The following is a 16,894-nucleotide window of genomic DNA, read 5'->3' as shown; positions in this document are numbered from 1 at the left end:
ATAAGACAAAAGTAATTTGACACTGTAGGAAGGATTAATTGCTTCTCCCTAGTCCCATGTTTGTTTGTTTTTTCCTTATACTCAGGAAAGACTAGGTAAAGAAACATGATCTCTTAACCAACACCAGTATAATTTCTCTCTTCAGACTTAATGCTGTTGCCCCAGTGTCCTATCCTTCCTTCTAGAGGGAAGGAAAAGAAGAAGGTAATAGGCAAAATAATTGGTGGGGGTTCTCTTGATGTTACTGTATCTCAGATGTCATTGCCACTCGTCTCCTCAGATAAGCCATTCTGCCTGATAAACTGAGGAGAATAATGGAGAGCATGGGAGGCTTCACAACACAGTACACTTTTATGCATGCTGCTAAAGGTGTCCTACTTCCTCTGAGAGGTGAGGATGGGGGAATGGGGGAAGAATATATCGATTTTACAGAACTGGATGACAGGTTAGATTCGGCACCTGGAGCTTTACTTTCCTGTCTCTGCTCCCCAGTTTGCATCCCCACTTGTGATCAGGAATGAGTGTGACATCTCATCTTGGTGATTTCCATTTCAAAAACAATCTGATCTTTTTTATAAAGTTAAACATACACCTAACATGCAGTTTAGTAATCCCACTCTTAGGTATTTATTCAAGTGATATAAAGACAGGTTCCCACAAAAACCTGTACATAAATATTTATTTGTACAAAACATAGGTGGCTTCACTCATTTTCACCCCAAAAGGTAAACAACACAAGTGTCTTTTGCCTGGTAAATCTATAAACAAAATGTGGTATAGCCATAAATGGAATACTGCTCAGCAATGAAAAGGATTAAACTCTTGATACACACAACATGGATGAATATCAGATGCATTATGGGAAGTGAAAGAAGCCAGAGTCTATTTACATGACATTCTGGAAAAAGCAAGACTTAGGGTCAGAAAACAGATCAGTGCTTTCCAGGAGTTGAAGGTGGGAAGAGGTGTTGACTACAAAGGGGCCTTAGGAAATTTGGGGGAGTTATAGAATACTTCTGTATCTTGATTGTAATGGTGTTATGCATCTGTCAAAACTTACGGAACTGTACACTAAAAAGGGTGATTTTATTGTATGACCATTATACCTCAATAAAAAATAAAAACAATTTAATACTATTTAAAATATCAGTTTTAGGGAGAGGAGTGATACAAGTTTATACACAAAAGAGACTACTCAACCATTGTGGAAAGTAATTATTTTTAAAAACAAATACCATTGATATTAATTTTTTCCACCTTTATTGAGGTATAATGATAAAATTATATATATTTAAAGTATGCAGCATGATGACTTGATGTATGTGAACACTGTGAAATGATTCCCACAATCAAGGTAATTCACATCTATCACTTCACACCTCTGTGTGTTTGTGTGGGAAAATGCTTAAGATTTACTCTCTTAGCAAATTTCAGGTATATAGCACAGTATTATTAACTATAGTCACCATGCTGTGCTTATTCATCTTATAACTTAAAGTTTATACCCTTTGACCAACATCTTCCCATTTCCCCTAACTCCTGACCCCTGGCAACTATCATTCTACCCTCTGTTTCTCTGAGTTCGACTTTTGTTTTAGATGCTAGGTATAAGTGACACAACACAGTATTTGGCTTTCTCTGACTTATTTCCCCTAGCATAATGCCCTCAAGGCCCATCCATGATGTTGCACATGGCAGGATTTTCTTATGGCTAAATAGTGTTCCATTGTGTACGTATATGCTACATCTTCTTTATCCATTCATCTTTAAACAGATACTTAGGTTGTCTCCATATCTTGGCTACTGTGAATAATACTGCAGTGAACATGGGAGTGCAGATATATCTTCAAGATCCTGATATCATTTCCTTTGGATATATACCCATAACTGGGATTACTGGATCATATGGTAGTTCTATTTTTTAATTTTTGAGGAATCTCCATACTGTTTTCCACAGTGGCTATACCAGTTTACATTCCCACAAAAGCATGCAAGGTTTCCCTTTTCTCCAAGTCCTTGCCGACTCTTATCTCTTGTCTTTTTGGTAATAACCATTGGAACAGATGAGGTGATGATATCTCATTGTAGTTCTGATTTACATATCCCTGATGATTCGCAATGTTGAGTGCCTTTTCCTGTACCTGTTGGCCATTTGTATACCTTCTTTGGAGAAATACCTATTCAGGTCTGTGATATCATGGTTTATAATAGGAAACATATATTTGGTCTTTGTCCCTCTTTATGAAATCCCAAAACCCTTGGCATTTCCTAAGTGATGAGAGCATTAAAGGTGTTTCTTGTTAGGTTAACGAAATGCCTTTTGGACTGAACCTAAGGATGGGAGCTGTTGTCAGGAAAACCAAACACGTGATTAGAGGGTTGGAACTTTCAGTCCCACACCCTGACCTCTGGGGAAGGGAGAGGAGCTGGAGGTTGAAACAATTGCCAATGGACAATGAGTTAATCAATCATGCCTGTGTACTGAAGCCTCCACAAACCCCCAAAAAGGTCAGGAATTTGGAGAGCTTCCAGATGGGTGAACACGTGGAGATTCACGGAGAGTGGCTCCCTTGGAGAGGGCATGGAAACTCTGAGCCCTTTCCCCATACTCTGCCCTCAAGGAGATGGATCAAAACTGTCTACCCCTTAAGTATGGGCGGAGCATATTAACTTCCTTCCAAAGAATACAATATAGAAAAGGGGGAAAAAGGATAACTTTACAGTGGAGAAACTTAAACACAACCTCAGCCAGCTTAACATCATTAGTGGGAAGTCAGTAGCAGTACCTTTGATATAAGGTGATGAGAATAGCACTTTACCTCTGTAGTTTTCCTCCTGACAGCCCAAACCCCTAGACTAATCATGAGGAAAAAATATCAGACAATCACAAATTAAGGGATAGTCTACAAAATACTTAACTAGTACTCCTCAAAACTGTCAAGATCATCAAAAACAAGGAAAGTGTAAGAAACTGTCACAGTCTAAAGCAGCCTAATGATAAGGAGTAATGTGATACCCTAAGTGGGAGCCTGTGATAGAAAAAACATTAGGGATAAAGTAAATAAATCAGAATAAAGTATGGAACTTAGTTCTTTTCAAATTGTCAAGTTCCTGAAAGAAGCAAAACACTGAAGAACTGATGAAGATTAGAGGAGATTAATGATACATAACAACTAAATGCAATATAAGATCCTGGAACCAAAAAGGGAAATTAGAGGGAAAAGTGATGAAAATTGAATAAGTGATTTAGTTAACAGTTTTATATCAATGTTAATTTTCTTGTTTTGATAATTGTTGTAATGTTATGTGAAGTCTTATCTTTAGGGAACCTGGATAAAGCTTATACAAGAAGTCTTTGTATTTTTTTTGCAACTTTTCTGAAAGAATGAAATCAATTCAAAATAAAAAGTTTAAAAAATTACTAAAGTAATCCAAATAGTAAAACACATGAGGAAGCCCAGTGACATGATCTTGAGTCAGAAGACTTTTTTTTTTTTTTAATTTTTGGCTGTGCTGCGCAGCATGTGGGATCTTAGTTCCCCAAGCAGGGATCAAACCCGCACCCCCTGCATTGGAAGTGCAGAGTCTTAATCTCTGGACTGCCAGGGAAGTCCCAGAAGACTCTTCAAATGACATTTTCACCCAAAGAAATAGAGAAAAAGAATACTCTGAAGAGAGCTTTAAAATAAGTTTATTTAAAATCCTCAAGGAAGGGAAGATACTAGTTTGAATACACCCCAGCTCCACACCACTCTCATCCCAACCCAATTTTCATAACTCAGCATCTGTTGGTTCTGGTAGATAGTAGAGACCTCAGAATCCGTTCAAGTCCTGACAGAAAGAGCAATTACAGGTCTTCCTCGCCTTTTGGCTAAATCGGTGGTTCTTAAACTTTACCATGCATCAGGAGGGCTTACTAAAACACAGATGACTGGTGACTGGAACTTCTGATTCAGTAAGTCTGGGATGGGGTCTGAGAATTTCTACCAAGTTCCAGATGATGCTGGTGTTTCTGGATCAAGAACCAAATTCTGAGAAACACTGGGGCAGGCAACAGTCTGGAGACCAGTACTGGAGATCCCTAATAAAAGGCAGTGTGAGGAAAGAGGTAGCTGACTCTTGGAACCATAATAGCGCTTCCCATATCTCCAAAAATAAAGAATTAAAACCAACCAGAATATGGGGAACAAATCTCCTATACAGAAAAATTCCACGTTTATGTATGTATTGCCTTCTCAAGGAGGTGGAGCATAACTGCAGGCCTGAGATTGCTTATCCTTCGGAAGGCCACCTTGCATCTTTGGCCGACGGCTGGTGTCTGGGAATTTGGATTTCGGGAGGGTTCTTACCACCCCAACTGATAAGAGTGGCTCTCTGTGCCTATACTGTGTAACCGTGTGGTTTATACTGAACACCTGCTCTCCTTCTGGGAGTCTGGAATTTTGATATGGGCAGGCAGAGGGTGCCTGTGGACTATAGCCCTATTACAGACCTTGGGCACAGAGTGGAAAGATGTGAAAGTCTTCTGATTGCTTCTGTTTTCTTAGAGAAAAAAGAAACAAGGTTTAGTGGTCATGAATTTCAGACGTCAAATGAGCACAGTGATATTTTTCTCTTGCCATATTTAAGTGTTTTAGTGCAGGCACATAACTAAAGGTAATGTTTAGCCAAGCAAGTATGGAGGAAAGGGCTAAGGAATTGAGAATGCATGGTAGGATATGATTATAATGTTGGACCATGGCTTATAGACCAGGTAGGCTAGGAAGTGAAGATAGAGCAGGTTGATGGAGGGCATGAAGTGGAGTCAAAAAACTGTGGAGTTAGAGTACTGGAGTGAATGTGCTGAAAAGATAAGAGATGGTTTTGGAGAGTGGGTTGCTTGAAATTGAGATTTTGGTGGTAATGACATAGGTAGATTATAAAATCATTGGAATGAGAAGGTCATTGAAGGGAGAGGCCAGGTGGTAAAGGTCTACCTCAACACTCATACTCATTCTCCCCTCCTCCTTAATAACAGAACCTTGATTTTACCTGGACACATTGCCTCTCTGTATAAAGACACATTTCCTAGCCTCCCTGAATATATGCTAGATATATGTGACAAAATACTTCCAATGAGATCTAAGTGGAAATGTTATATGGAACTTCTAGTAATTTTCCTTAAAAGGGTTGTGGCCTTCTTCTATATTTCTTTTTCCTTCTGTGTAGAATGTCCATATAATGGCTGGAGCTCCAGCAGCCATCTTGGACCATAAGGTAGAAGCCATATGCTGATAGTGGAGCAGAAAGAGATGCTGTGGAGCTGTTACACCATTTCAGGACTATCTTCCTCTAGAGTTTTTCACATGAGAGGGAAATAAACTTAAACCTTGTTTAATCCATTGTTACTTTGGGTTTTTCTATTATATGCAGTGGAATCTAATCCTAATACATTGGATTGGTGAAAGTATTGCCTACACAGATGTGAACTACAGAATAATGCTGCACATCCATGTTCATGGCAGCATTATTCACAACAGCCAAAACATGGAAACAACCTAAGTGTCTATCAGTGGAGAAACAGATAAAGAATATGTGGTGTATATACACAATGGTATATTATTCAGCAAAGAAATGAAGGAAATCCTGCCTTTGCAGCAACATGGATGGACCTTGAAGGCATTATGCTAGGTGAAGTAAGTAAGACAGAGAAAGAGAAGTATTGTATGATCTCACTTCTATGTGGAATCTAAAAAACAGAACAAAGTACCTGAACTCATAGATGCACAGAACAGATTGGTGGTCGGCAGAGGTGGGGGATGGGCAAAATGGGTGAAGGGGGTCAAAAGGTAAATACTTGAGTTATAAGATAAACAAGTCCTGGGGATATAATGTACAGCATGGTGAGTACAGTTAACAATACTGTACTGTATATTTGAAAGTTGCTAAGAGAGTAGATCTTTAAAGTTCTCATCACAAGAAAAAAATGTGTTAACCATTTGTGGCCATAGATGTAAACTAGACTTACTTTGGTGATCACTTCATTTTATATATATAGAAATTATTATATGGTACACCTGAAACTAATATAATGTTATATGTCAATTATGTATCAATAAAAAAATTGAGGTTAAAAAAACTGCTGAAAAAATTAACTACAGGAGTAGTTATATAGAGAGAGGGGGGGAAAGCTTGGTGCTAAAATCTTCACTGAATGAAGAGGAGTAAATGGGAGGTCCGTAAATAATTTCAAACAGGAGAGGTAGTGGGTGCTTTAAAGAAGCTGGGGAATTTGAGAAAGCAGGGAGAAACAGCAATGAGGACCAAGGCAGCAAGGAGGATCGAGGAAGACACGCACCCCACCTTCGTTCCCGCGCTAAGATATTGCCTTTTAACATCCTGTGTTTGATTGAGGAAATAAGATATGGATAGGACATGTCACTTGTGTTTCAAACCAAACAATATTAGAGATGACATACTGACTCAGAGCAATGATCTATCCCAGAATATTTTCTGGAAGAACATGCTTGCCCCACAGACATTTCAAAATGTTAAGCACCCCATAATCTCCTCAATAACTTTTTAATAAAATAGTGAAGTATTATTCACTATTTTATTTACTCCTTTAAAAACTCATCCATATTTTTATCTCCCACACTGTGCTTAATTAATTAATCATTTAATTAATCATTGATTTACTGAGGTCTTACTGTGTTTCAGGTACTATATTAGGCACTAGGAACATACAGATTAATTACAAAGTATCTTTCTCAAAGGAATTTACTAGTTCAAGGAGGAACTAGGTGACAGAAACAATTGACATTATATAGTGTGACAAATGATAGTCACCACATATAATTGAGCAATATACCAGGTGCAGTGTGAAGCATAAAGATAGGTCACCTATTTAATCCTGGAGATTTCTAGAACAGATAACAGATTACGTGAATCTTGAAGGTGAAATAGGTTGGGCAAGGGGAAACATAAGAATGTATATAGAAACATGGAAAAACACAGCACTTTGGGAAATTCCAAGTAGGCAGCTTGGAGGATGTTTGTATAGTATTATACGTTATATTACTACTGACAAAAGTAACCATGCACAGATCCAGTACTGAGTAAAATTATCTCATTCATGAATATACTTGTTATTAATATACCGTACATTTTGCTAGTGGAGACTATTGGCTTAATGTGCTCAGCTATAAGAACTTAGCTAAGTATTTTAAGAAAATGTGTCTTTTGACCTCATATTACCATTTTCTCCTCTCTACAACTGTAGTCTATACTTATTCAACAAAGGAACAAAATTGCCATAGTAAGTAATAGTATGCTTTATTAGAAGAACTTAATTTGTAGAGTAATCAAGGGAAAAGATAGTAATTTAAATGAATGGTACTATCCAATATTCTTCCTCCTCTGAGAAAATTCCACTAGGCTATGCCTCTGGGTCAAATCCTGAACCAAAAGAATACATTTCTTTTTTTAAAAAATAATTTTAAAATTTTAGAATAGTTTTAGATTTAAGAAAAACTTGGGAAGTTAGTACAGAGTTCCTGTGTATCCCACACACAATTTATTTTATTGGTAACATCTTACGTTACAGTGCTACATTTGTCACAACCAATAAACCAATCAGTACCTTGTTATTAACCATAATCCATACTTTATTAATATTTCTTCAATTTTTACTTAATGTCTTTTTATGTTCCAAGATCCCATCCAAGGTACATTACATTTAGACATCAGGTCTTAGGCTCCTCTATACTATGACAATTTCTCAGACCTTCCTTTTTTTTTGATGAGCTTCAGTTTTGAGATGGTCAGGTATTTTGTAAGATATTCCTGAACCTGGGTTTGTCTGATGTTTTCCTCATGGTTAGACTGGGTCATGGTTTTAGGGAGGAAGACCACAGAGGCAAAGTACCCTTCTCATCACATCATATCAAGAGTACATACTATCCACGTGACTTTACTATTGATGTTAATCTTGATCACCCAGCCGAGGTAGTGTTTGTCAGATTTCTCCACTGTAAAGTTATTTTTCTCCCTTTACCGCTCTTTGGAAGGGAGTCACTCTATGCAGCCTACACTTAAGGAATGGGGAGTTATGCTCCAACTCCTGAAGGGCAGAGTATTTATATAAATTGTTTGAAATGCTTCCATATGGGAGTTTTCTCTATTCTACCCCACTTATTATTCAATCACTTATTTATACCATTATGGACTGATGGGTATTTTTTATACTTTATATTATAATCCAATGCTAGGCTATTTATATTGTTCAAATTGTTCCAGCTTTGGCCATTGGGACCACTTTCAGTTGGTTCCTGTGTCCCTGTGACATTCCCCCATCGATTTGCTTTTTGAGCACTTCCTTACTTTCTGGCACTACAAGAAAGCATTTTTTCTGTATAATATAATTGGGAAAATGATACAACCTTTTAATATAATTACAAAAGCAAGATATGGTAAATTGATGATTAATACACATTCATCAGTAACTAGGGCTTTGTATCTTGAGTTGTTTTGAGTTCACTTTCCTATTCACATCTTACTTTTAGCTTGGTTTAGAATTTAACCAATGATTTTTTTGGGGGGGGTAAACTTTCATATTGTAAGGAAACTGAGAGAGTCAGTGAGCTTAGAATTACATGCTTTTTATTTAAAGAGGAAACTCTGGGTACTTATTGCTGATAACTAGGAATTACATTATCAAAGGACTTTAATTCAACAGACTTACACGCTGAAAGAGGCAAATTTATATGTTGAAAGAACGAAATGGAAAAGAAGCAGCTTTCAATTTAATTTTGAACAAGAATAGTGTGCAGATTAAAAGATACTAGGTCCATTTTAATAGAGGATAAATCCCCAGTACCACAAAGATTCTGCAAGAAAAAAGACCATCCAATTCTCAAAAAGCATTTTCCACAGGGAAAATTAGGCGAAATAGCAGGGGATTGTACAAATAGTTATATGATTAGGAGGAAGTTGTAGTCTCACATTTCTGGTTCTCTTATTTATTGTACATTGGGAAAGATAATGATTTCTAATGTTGTTCTTCCAGTTGTTCAAATTTATTTTTTGGTTAAGCAATAGGTAGCAATCCCAAATGTATTACACCACAGCTTATTTATGAACACACTTGGCTGGTACATCAGTTCCTTTCTTCATGAAATTAGGTGTGTCAGACATCTAACACTTAGGTAACTACTCTGACAGACAAGAACAGAGCAAAACTTCTACGGATGAGAAAACAGAATCAACAGCAGCACTTGGACATAAACTGGAGGCCCTGGTTTCATTTCATTTGCTTTGTTTTTCATAACTACAGTGTGTGACATAAGAACTGTTATAAGCAGAATACCCCTATATTTAGTTATTAATCCTAATTTATTACATAACTGACCTCTTCGAATACTTACTACTTAGACTCTCTGTGTGAGAGGGTGTGGAGGGGAGATAGTAGGAGTTGGGGGGAGATAAATCCAATCACATTTGTAGGCCACACCACAGCAGTTGATGGCTACTTATCATAGTTCCTAAGTTAAAGTCTTGTATCCTAATATGGGAACTAAGAGATCAAAAAAGACTGGACAGCTCATTTAAAATCCCAATTTTTCCAGCCAAGTTGAACCTGCTGGTAGCTGCTAGATTGTTAAAATGATCCATGAGCCTAGAAAGTTGGAGGTAGTTTCTTCATTGAGAAAATAGAGATGTGTTGCTTAGAGGAAAAGAGTGAAAAATGACCAGGTATCAGACACCCTAGTGAACAGCTAGTGAAACAAAGTGTTTAAGTATCTATATATCTTATCTTAGGTATATACAACTGTTATAAGACCATTATTTCTCTTATCTCTGAGGAAAAATACATTTAGTTACAATATTAAAAACAAATAAAAGATTAAAAGTCTAGTAGAAAACCAAATACTGTCAGAAGCACAATTACATGGAGTCACCCATTTCTTATGTAGATATTGGCTTATTCTTCCCACCATATTACTTGATAAATGACAGCAAACATTTATTAAGCACCTACCACAAGGGCGGAGTCAAGATGACGGACTAGGAGGACGCGGAATTCGCGTCTCTGCATAACTAGGGCACCCACCATACACTGGTGGGGGACCACAGACAACTAAGGGGAATGGGAGGAACCCCCAGTGACAGGGTAGGATGTGGGGCTTGTGGGGGGGAGTGAGGGAGGAGGAGAAGTGGAGGTGGGACAGGACTGGTGCCCCTGAGGGGCGGCTGTGGGAAGGGAAGGGATCCCATGCACAAAGGGGGAAATTGGGGGACCATTGGGAGGGCAGAGGATCAAAAGGGAGCATGCCCAGGTTTTCCCTGCCCTCTTGGGCCCCTGGGAGCCTGCTGAGATCCCAGGCCTGATCCTGTGCCCACCGAGGCCCCCTCCAGCCACGCGGGTCCTGAGGGAGTGGGAGGGAGGTAAGGGGGAGCAAAAGTAAAGGCTGACATACAGGACCGGCATCCCTGAGGGGTGGCTGGGGGATGGGAGGAGTTCCTACACCCAGTGGGACCGACCCACAGTTAGGGGGGATGGCAGTCGCGGGGACACCCTAGAGGGTGGCGCAGAGGAATGGAAGGGAACGTGGCCAGCGCTTTCCCTTTCCACTTAGGCACCAGGGAGCCTGTTGGGCTCCTAGGCCTAATCCTCTTACTTTGGAGCCTCCTTCCTGCCGTGCAGAGCCCAAGCCCAGCCCCTACACCCCACCCAGGGCTCTACCTCTACACTCGGAGGCCCCCTCTGAGAGCCCCTACAGCCACACTGGGCCTAAACCCCACCCACACACCCTCACCCAGGACCTTACCTCCAAACTCCGGAACTCCACACTCCAGAGGCCCCCCTTTGGATGTGCTCCCTCTCCCCTTCTGCGCAGACCCTAAGCAGAGCCCCTGCCCCACGTTTGAACGGAGCCTGCCTAGGCCCCACCCCCAAGGCCTTTTCCGGCTGCATGGGTCCTGAGCCTAGGCCATGCCCCACTCCCAAAAGTCACCCATCTCTCGCCTAGGTTCCCCCCGCCACGCTAAAGCCCACAACTGCCTAATTTCCACCCACGCTGAAACTCTGTGCCCCATAGCCAAGGCTTTTTTTTTTCTTTTCTTTTTTTCCTCTTTTAGATTGAGGTTCTGTTTTACCTTGATTCATTCTTGTTGATTCATGTATATTTTTTTTCTAATAAATCTTTTAGTTTAATTTTATTCTTTATACTTTGTTATTGTTCTGCTCCTTTTGGCTTGTTCTCCCCCTTTTTTTCCCTTTCTTTTTTCTGTTGTGGTTTTGTTTTATCTTGTTGCAGTTGTTTCAATTATATTTTTTTTCCTAATATATTTTTTATCTTTCTAATTTTATTTTGTTTTTTATTCTTTGTTCTTGTACTGCTCCTTTTATTTTTTTATTTTTTATTTTTTTGCTGCGCCACGTGGCTTGCGGGATCTTGGTTCCCAGGCTGGAAGTCAGGCCTGACCTCCTGTGGTGGGAGTTCTGAGTCCAAACCACTGGACTAAGAGAGAACCTCAGACCCTAGAGAATATTAATTGGAGTGAGGCCTCCCGGAAGTCCTCATCTCGGCACCAAGACCCGGCTCTATCCACCTGCCTGCAAGCTCCAGTGCTGGATGCCTCAGGCCAATCAACCAGTAATACAGGAATACAGCCCTACCCATCAAATTAAAAAAAAAATGACAAAAAATAATTACAGACGAAGGAGCAATGTGAAAACTTACAAGACCAAATAAGTGACGAAATAGGCAACCTACCTGAAAAAGAATTCAGAGTAATGATAGTAAAGATGATCCAGAATCTCGGAAACAGAATGGAGAAAATACAAGAAACATTTAACAAGTATCTAGAAGAACTAAAGAGCAAACAAACAGTGATGAACAACACAGTAACTGAAACTAAAAATCCTCTAGAAGGAATCAGTAGCTGAATAACTGAGGCAGAAGAGTGGATAAGTGAGGTGGAAGATAAAATAGTGGAAATAACTGCCAGGGAGCAGAATACAGAAAAAAGAATGAAAAGAATTGAGGACAGTCTCAGAGACCTCTGGGACAGCATTAAACGCACCAACATTCAAATTATATTCAAACATTCAAATTATAGAAGAAGAGAAAAAGAAAGGGTCTGAGAAAATATTTGAAGAGATCATAGTCGAAAACGTCCTTAACATGGGAAAGGAAATAGTCAATCAAGTCCAGGAAGCACAGAGAGTCCCATACAGGATAAACCCAAAGAGAAACATGCTGAAACACACATTAATCGAACTATCAAAAATTAAATAAAAAATTTAAAAGCAGCAAGGGAAAAGCAACGAATAACATACAAGGGAATCCCCATAGGGTTAACAGTTGCTCTTTCAGCAGAAACTCTGCAAGCCACAGGGGAGTGGCAGGACATATTTAGAGTGATGAAAGGGGAACACCAACAACCAAGATTACCTGGAAAGGATCTCATTCAGATTTGACGGAGAAATCAAAAACTTTACAGACAAGCAAAAGCTAAGGGTATTCAGCACCACCAAACCAGCTTTACAACAAAATGCTAAAGGAACTTCTCTAAGCAGGAAACACTAGAGAAGAAAAAGACCCACAAAAACATATCCAAATCAATTAAGAAAATGGTAATAGGAACATCCATATTGATAATAACCTTGAATGTAAATGGATTAAATGCTCCAACCAAAAGACACAGATTGGCTGAATGGATACAAAAACAATACCCTTATATATGCTGTCTACAAGAAACCCACTTCAGACCTAGGGACACATAGAGTGAAAGTGAGGGGATGGAAGAAGATATTCCACGCCAATGGAAATCACAAGAAAGCTGGATTAGCAATACTCATATCAGATGAAATAGTCTTTAAAATAAAGACTGTTACAAGAGATAAGAAAGGACACTACATAATGATCAAGGGATCAATCCAAGAAGAAAATGTAACAACTATAAATATTTATGCACCCAACATAGGAACACCTCCATACATAAGGCAAATGCTAACAGCCATAAAAGGAGAAATCAACAGTAACACAATGGTAGTGGGGGACTTTAACACCCCACTTACACCAATAGATCATCCAGAGAGTAAATAAATAAGGAAAGCTTTAAAAGACGCAATAGACCAGATAGACCTAATTGATATTTAGGACATTCCACCTGAAAGTGGAAAAACACACTTTCTTCTGAAGTGCATATGGAACACTCTCCAGAATAGATCACATCCTGGGTCACAAATCAAGCCTTGGAAAATTTAAGAAAACTGAAATCGTATCAAGCATCTTTTCCAACCACAACGCTATGAGATTAGAAATCAATTACAGGACAAAAACAGTAAAAGACACAAACACGTGGAGGCTAGACAGTGCACTGCTAAATAACCAAGAGATCACTGAAGAAATCAAAGAAGAAATCAAAAAATACCTAGGAAAAAATGACAACAAAAACACAATGATCCCAAACCTATGGGATGCATCTAAAGCAGTTGTAAGAGGGAAGTTCATGGCAATTCAAGCTCACCTCAAGAAACAAGAAAAATCTCAAATAAACAATATAACCTTACACCTAAAGCAACTAGAAAAAGGACAAAGCCCAAAGGTAGTAGAAGGAAAGAAATCATAATCAGAGCAGAAATAAATGAAATAGAAACAAATGGCAAAGATCAATAAAACTAAAAGCTGGTTCCTTGAGAAGATAAACAGAATTGATAAACCTTTAGCCAGACTCACCAAGAAAAGAAGGGAGAGGACTCAAATCAATAAAATTAGAAATGAAAAGAAGAGATTACAAGTGACACTGCAGAAATTCAAAAGATTATAATAGACTACTACAAGCAACTCTATACCAATAAAATGGGCAACCTGGAAGAAATGGACAAATTCCTGGAAAAGTACAACTTTACAAGATTGAACCAGGAAGAATTAGGAAATATAAACAGACCAATCACAGGTAATGAAATTGAAACTGTAATTTAAAATCTTCCAACAAACAAAAGTCTAGGACCAGATGGCTTCACAGGCAAATTCTATCAAACATTTAGAGAAGAGTTAACACCTATCCTTCTCAAACTCTTCCAAAAAGTTGTGGAGGGAGGAACACTCCCAAACTTGTTCTATGAGGGCCACCATCACCCTGTTACCAAAACCAAACAGAGATATTACAAAAAAAGAAAATTATAGACCAGTATCACTGAAGAACATAGACACAAAAATCCTCAAGAAAATACTAGCAAACAGAATCCAACAACACACTAAAAGAATAATACACCATGATCAAGTGGGATTTATCCCAGGGATGCAAGGATTTTTCAATATACATAAAACAATCAATGTGATACACCATATTAACAAATTAAAGAATAAAAATCATATGATCATCTCAATAGATGCAGAAAAAGCTTTTGGCAGAATTCAACACCCATTTATGACAAAAATTACAGAAAGTGGGCATAGAGGGAACATACCTCAACATAATAAAAGCCATATATGACAAACCCACTGCAAACATCATTCTCAATGGTGAAAAACTGAAAGCATTTCCTCTAAGATCAGGAACAAGAGAAGGCTGTCCACTCTTGCCACTATTAATCAACACAGTATTGGAAGTCTTAGGTGCAGCAATCAGAGAAGAAAAAGAAATAAAAGGGATACAAATTGGAAAAGACCTAAAACTGACTTTCCCAATGATATGGTACTATACATAGAAAATCCTAAAGATGCCACCAGAAAACTACCAGAACTAGTCAGTGAATTTGGTAAGGTTGCAGGATACAAAATTAATGCGCAGAAATCTCTTGCATTCCTATACAGTAACAACGAAAGATCAGAAAGAGAAATTAAGGAAACAATCCCATTTACCATCACAACAATAACAATAAAAATACCTAGGAGTAAACCTACCTAAAGAGGCAAAAGACCTGTACTCAGAAAACTATAAAACACTGATGAAAGAAATCAAAGATAACATAAACAGTTGGGCAGGTATACCTTGGTCCTGGATTGGAAGAATCAATACTGTGAAAATGACTATATTACCCAAAGCAATCTACAGATTCAATGCAATCCCTATCAAATTACCAGTGGCATTTTTCACAGAACTAGAACAAGAAATCTTACAATTTGTATGGAAACACAAAAGACCCCAAATAGCCAAAGCAATCTTGAGAATGAAAAATGGTGCTGGAGGAATCAGTTTCCCTGACTGCAGACTATACTCCAAGGCTACAGTAATCAAGATAGTATGATACTGGCACAAAATCAGAAATATAGATCAATGGAACAGGATAGAAAGCCCAGAGATAAACCCATGCACATAGGGTCACCTTATCTTTGACAAAGGAGGCAAGAATATACAGTGGAGAAAAGACAGCCTCTTCAATAGGTGATGCTGGGAAAACCGGACAGCTACATGTGAAAGAATGAAATTAGAACACACACTAACTACAGACACAAAAATAACCTCAATGGATTAAAGACCTAAATGTAAGGCCAGACACTATAAAACTCTTAGAGGAAAACATAGGCAGAACACTCTATGACATAAATCACAGCAAGATCCTTTTTGACCCACCTCCTGGAATAAGGGAATTAAAAACAGGAATAAACAACTGAGACGTAATGAAATGTAAAAGCTTTTGCACAGCAAAGGAAACCATAAACAAGACGAAAAGACAACCCTCAGAATGGGAGAAAATATTTGCAAACAACAACTGACAAAGGATTAATCTCCAAAATATACAATCAGCTTATGCAGCTCAGTAACACAAAAACAAACAACCCAATCCCAAAACGGGGAGACGACCTAAATATTTCTCCAAAGAAGATGTACAGATGGCCAAAGAAGACATACAGATGGCCAAGAGGCACATGAAGAGATGCTCAACATCACTAATTATTAGAGACATGCAAATCAAAACTACAATGAGGTATTACCTCACACCTATTAGAATGGGAATCATCAGAAAATCTACAAACAATAAATGCTGGAGAGGGTGTGGATAAAAGGGAACACTCTTACACTGTTGGTGGGAATGTGAATTGTTACAGCCACTATGGAGAACAGTATGGAGGTTCCTTAAAAAACTAAAAATAGAACTACCATATGACCCAGCAATCCCACTATTGGGCATATACCCTGAGAAAACCGTAATTCAAATAGAGTCACATAGCACAATGTTCATTGCAGCACTGTTTACAATAGCCAGGACATGGAACCAACCTAAGTGTCCATCAACAGATGAATGGATAAAGAAGATGTGGCACATATATACAATGGAATATTACTCAGCCATAACAAGGAACGAAATTGAGTTATTTGTGCTGAGGTGCATGGCCCAAGAATCTGTCATACAGAGTGAAGTAAGTTAGAAAGAGAAAAACAAATACCATATGCTAACGCATATATATGGGATTTAAAGAAGCAGTACTGATGAACCTAGTGGCAGAGCAGGAATAAAGATGCAGACATAGAGAACTGACTTGAGGACACAGTGGGGAAGGGGAAGCTGGGATGAAGTGAGAGAGTACCATTGATGTATATACACTACCAAATGTAAAATGGATGGCTAGTGGGAAGCTGCTGCATAGCATAGGGAGGTCAGCTCAGAGCTTTGTGAAGACCTAGAGAGATGGGATAGGGAGGGTGGGAGGGAGGCTCAAGAGGGAGGGGATATGGGGATATATGTATACATATAGCTGACTCACTTTGTTGTACAGGAGAAACGAACACAATATTGTAAAGCCTTTATACTCCAATAAAGATGTAAAAAAAAGAAAAGAAAGCACCTACCACATTTCAGGAACTCTGCTAAGGACAAACAAAGATGACTAACAGAGTACCTGAGCTCACAGTCCAGGAATGACTGAAAGGAAAAAGTGATGGGTCATAAGAGTAAGGGAGG

The 16,894-nt window shown here is 38.6% G+C and overlaps 2 long non-coding RNA genes across 2 annotated transcripts in view; one reads left to right on the top strand and one right to left on the bottom strand.

Moving 5' to 3' along the window:
• Nucleotides 1-16,894, top strand: part of LOC125962134 (uncharacterized) — a 32,178-nt gene that overhangs the window by 1,802 nt on the left and 13,482 nt on the right. The window lies entirely within an intron of this gene.
• LOC125962137 (uncharacterized) overlaps nucleotides 11,674-16,894 on the bottom strand; it is a 188,379-nt gene continuing 183,158 nt past the window's right edge. The window contains exon 2 of the long non-coding RNA XR_007473606.1: nucleotides 11,674-12,975. This is a non-coding gene — a long non-coding RNA (uncharacterized LOC125962137). The remainder of the gene's footprint in view (nucleotides 12,976-16,894) is intronic.

The sequence above is a fragment of the Orcinus orca genome, chromosome 1, assembly GCF_937001465.1.
Source record: "Orcinus orca chromosome 1, mOrcOrc1.1, whole genome shotgun sequence".
Lineage (NCBI taxonomy): Eukaryota > Metazoa > Chordata > Mammalia > Artiodactyla > Delphinidae > Orcinus > Orcinus orca.
This window is presented reverse-complemented; position numbering and strand designations above follow the sequence as displayed.